The sequence below is a fragment of the Silene latifolia genome, chromosome 3 (genome assembly GCF_048544455.1).
Source record: "Silene latifolia isolate original U9 population chromosome 3, ASM4854445v1, whole genome shotgun sequence".
Lineage (NCBI taxonomy): Eukaryota > Viridiplantae > Streptophyta > Magnoliopsida > Caryophyllales > Caryophyllaceae > Silene > Silene latifolia.
Window position 1 is genome coordinate 132,323,991 of NC_133528.1, and position 5,233 is coordinate 132,329,223.

Below are 5,233 nucleotides of genomic sequence, written 5' to 3' on the forward strand. Positions count from 1 at the left end.
TGACTATTAAGTGAATAAACTCCAAATAAGAATATAAACTTGTTAAGATACAAAAGCCGTTTCACTTTTGTGACCCTATACACCATGATTTGATGTATGGCTAACCCATTATCAAGGTGATTATATTCTAAAGCAAACTAGAATGATATATCATGTAGATGATGCAAGACTCAAATTGGTAACCCAAGATTAAACCTTAAATTCTGGAACGATAAACGCAAAGAGTTATCGAGTACTCTTGGAACCATTAGATTGTTAATCTAATGGTATATGCGTATCTTGTATTCAAAGCAAGATGTCTCGTGCTTTTTGGTTGAAAAGGAGATCGAGGTTGTAAATCATTGATCCAGAATAGGTTAATCATTTTCTTTTACCAACAATTTAAGTTGACACTAATGTGTTCACTTAATAAGGTAAATAGAGAAATCACGATTTAGTCGTGATGGGATTATCAAAGTGAATACTTTGATATAAGCCAAAGGAAATGTGATATAGTTGTTGGAGCTAGTGTCCTCCACAGTTAGTGTGATAACGTATATAAATCTCTTATAGGTTCACAGGGTATACTTAGTATTTTATCAGTTGATTAACGTTTATTAATAACGGTTGGCTTGCTAGAAGTTTGACGTTATTATCATACTGATGGCGGTGATCAACTGGTCCCTAAAAGTCACACCTAAAGGATGTGTTTGAGAGATGTGATTGTATGAAAATATAATCACATTGATGCCTTATATGACTAAAAGGTTAGTCCATGTATTTGACTAAAAAGTTAGTCAATGTGATGATGAGACGATTATTTAATAAAATTAAATAATATCAGCTGAGACGAATTAATTGTTAATTCGTAAATTGAATATAAACCGTTATATTTAATAAATGTATATAATGTTAGCTTAAACGAATTAAGATGTTAATTCGTAATTAAACGTAAACGGTTATATTTAATTAGCAAATTATAAATATGCGATATTTATAGTTAATGTATATATTATACGAAATTGTCATAATAAATGTTGACAGATCGGTATTAATAAATCGACTACAAACTGTTGTGTGTGGACTTATTAAATACGTGACGACATAAATGACATTTGATAAATATACACATTTTATACAATTAAAAAACCAACCTAAAATAAGAAGATTTCTCTCCTTATTTCGGTTACACGGTTTTGGAAAGAAAAAGAAAGAAAATTTCTTCCCTTTTCTTCCTCCCATTTTGACGGTTAAAAGAGGGGAAATAGGAGATCATTTTCTCACTTCTTTTTGACCTAATTCTCTCATCACAAAAACCCTAAAAATAATTAACAATTAGGGATCTCTTTCTAGCAAGAACAAGGGCATTTCTCAAAGCATTTTGGGTGCAACGATTAGGAGAATATCGATCTCGATATTTGCTCTTAGGCCAAATTGCTAGGACTGAAGGTTAATTCTAATCTCTATTCTTTTGTTTATGCAATTCGTTTATGACTAGCAATTTCATATTTCATAATTTCGTTATAATCCGAAATTTTCTTGATGAAATATACCGATCTTTCCCACAAGTGGTATCAGAGCGTAGGCCACGAAATTATTTTATATGATTTTCATAAATGGATTTAAACAAAAAAAATTTGAAAGAAAAAAAAACATTCGGCCGCACCAATTTTTTTTTGCCGAGAGTTTTTCTGTTTTTTTTTATGCTTTGTTCCATTTTGATTTATTGATATTGTTGTTTTAATATGTTAAGATGATAATATGATAAATTTGTAGATGTTTTGATTTAATAAGAATTAAATTGAAATGTAAATGGAAATTGTTTTGTTTGATGATGTTCATTTGTTTTTGCTATATAGTTTTGGCATACAAGTTAATTTAATAATGTTCAAATCAATTGTGATGATCGATTTAATCATAATTTGGATATTCTTTTTAAGAGGTTAAATTGAATCATCTAGTTTGGATCTATGTTTAAATTAAACATTACGATTATGCCAATCTTGTTCTAGTAGCAACATTAAACAAACTTGTTCATAAAAAGGGTTATTTTCGTGAAAAAGAAAAAAAAAAAAAACTGTTTTTTCGCAATTTTGGGCAAATTGCCGCAAGAAATGAAGAAAAAAAAACTGTTTTTTTTTTGTTTTTAGGGCAAATGCCGAAAGAAAAAAGAAAAAAAAACTGTTTTTTCGATTTTATGGGCTAAAGGCCGAGAGCAATAAAAAAAAATTTTTTCGTTTTTTTTGTTGTGTTTTGGCCGTTTTTATTATACATTAAATCCATAATGTATGATTGTTTTGTTGTGAAAAAGTTCACAAATTATAGATACCCAATTATTTTAAAGTGGTTTAAAATATTGTTAGATTAATTCATATTACAAGTTAATATGTATTAAGATTGGAATTATTGTGAGTAATTGAGGAATTGTCACATAATTTTGATCATTTTAAAATAGGTGGTTTGGATAAATTACTCTACATAATTAAGGAATTATGTCTTGAATGATTAATTTATAGTTGATGCATTTTTATTTAGTTGTATGAATTGTTGAATGGTTTATTTACGTATTTTTGCAATCGGTTGTAATTTTGTATTACCTAGTGTGGCCTTAGTTAATTATGTTTTCGTAATGATGGAAACATAATTTTGATGTAATTTTGAGATCTCGAATCTCCTTTGATTTCCTTTAGTATTATGTTTTTGAAATTAGAATGTAAATAGGTTTATTTTGTAATTTATTTATTGTAATTTTGAGAAGACTAAAGATGGAGATTGGATTGCTCACTCCCACTACATGGACCAAGATGGAACATCAAGACAAGCTTCTCGGGTCCTAGGAAGGATTCCAAAGTTGTATTTATGTTCATTTTGGTAGATAGGCCACACTAGGACTTTGTTTTTGTTTTACGTTTTTCCATTCTCGTTGCTTTTCTTCGCATGATAATTAGTGCATCATATTCCGCTTAAACCAAACCACCTACTTATATGCATGAAAATTGACTCATATAGTTTGGATGTTAGTTATCATGGACATAAAGATGTCACACAATTTTAAGCCATCATCTTAGTTTATTCATTCTCGCATGCTAGATATTAGTTCACTTAAAATGAATTAAAATAAAGTTGATGGGATCTTCCTCTAAAACTAAAATTGAGACTAGTCTTTATAGGCCAAACAACTATGAATCCCTTCTTCATCGGTAGGCATATAGGACCTTACTCTCCATATGACCCCTTCTACGTTGGGTAAGTAGTTTGTGTTGACTTATTTTACCTCAACGTTATAATCCGAAGAGTTTCTCGTGATTATGATGGACTATAGATAGAATTTACAGAAATTTATCAACCAAGAATTCTAATAGTAGAATTAGCCAATAGGCTGGCTTATCAATTTACAGATAATTGAGTCTTGGGATCATTTATATAATTCTTGAGGGAGGTCAATTGTATAAATACTTGAGTCTTCGCATTATAACAATTTTGCATTAGACTTAAATCATAACGATGAGTATGCTTATTATATTTTTCCTTCTTCTTTTCGCAGTGTAGAATTCGTTTTATATTGATAATACTGCTTACAACAAATGGCTGGAAATAATGATATCCCTATGCCAAGTGCCACACTTGCACGCGAGTCCTGGCTCAAAACTTTCATGGATCACATGAATCAGTCCACACGACTGAAGAATGACGGGTCCAACTTTGCGGACTGGGAGGCATCATTACGGAATGCTGCTATTGCTGACGGTAAGCTCAAGTACATAACTGAGCCAATACCGCCAAACCCAGGCCCCAATGCAAGAGCTAACGAGTCACTTGCTTATAGTGACTTCGTCATGGAAGCGGGTGCGATAAAGAACGTACTCATTTTTGCAATGGAAACCAATTTGCAAAGACGCTTCATTGCCCAAGGTGCAAACAAGATTTTCACCACGCTCACTAATGAGTTCTCAAAAGCACCGAGAATCGTTACTTATGAGCATACCTGTCGCTTCTTTGATGCGAAACTCCAGAAGGGCCAACCGGTTAGCCCACACATTCTTAACATGATTGAGAATGTCGAGAAACTGGAGGCACTTGATTGCAAAATCAGTGAGAGCATAGTCATTGACCGTATGCTTCATTCACTTCATGATGGTTTTGCCCTCTTCAGGGCAAATTACTACATGAATGACATGAAGAAAAGTCCCCATGAGCTACACTCACTTCTTGTACAGACCGAGAAGGATATGAAATTGAGTGGGAGCATGAAGCAAGATGTTCTCATGATTTCCAACAAGAATAAGGGTAAGGGCAAAGCTCACGGCGACCTAACTGTAGGAAAGCCAAAGTTTAAGAAGTCAGGAAACGGTAAGAGTGGGCCTGGTGAGACTAGTGGCTCACAAGGCAAGGCAAAGAGCAAGGACGGTAACGTTGAGTGCCACCATTGTCACAAGACTGGGCATTGGAGGAGGAGCTGTCCCGTGTACCGTGAGGACATAAAAGCATGCCGCGTCACTCCTGTTGGTATGTCATCTTATATTCATATGATTGAGATTAACCATACAAGTTTCGGAACTTGGGTACTTGATACTGGTTGTGGTTCTCATCTGTGTAATCATTTGCAGGGCATAAAAAACATCACACCCCTCGCAAAGGGTGATGTAGACCTGCGAGTCGGGAATGGAGCAAGAGTTGCTGCAGTCTCAATGGGAACATACGTTATCCAGCTCCCGAGTGGTTTTGAGTTATATTTATATAACTGTTACTATGTACCCAGTTTATCTAAGAATATTATTTCTGTTTCCGTACTTGATAAAGACGGTTTTTCATTTTCAATAAAGGACAATAGCTGTATTTTCTCTTTTAATGAAATGGTTTATGGCAAAGCAGTTTCCATGAATGGAATTTATATCTTAGATCAAACCACAGATATATTACATGTGAATAATAAGAAATTAAAGGTTGGTGACAAAGATCAAACTTATCTATGGCATTGTCGAATGGGACACATAAATGAAAAACGTGTAAAGAAACTCATTGAGATTGGGACTATCCCCACATTTGATTTCTCATCTTTTGGCACGTGTGAATCATGTCTTATCGGCAAAATGACTCGAATTTCCTTCAAAGGTGTTGGAATGCGCGCTAATGACCTATTAGGACTCATACATACTGATGTATGTGGACCTATGTCAATCACCGCAAGAGACGGCTATAGATATTTTATCACTTTCACGGATGATTTGAGTAGATACGGATATGTCTACTTAAT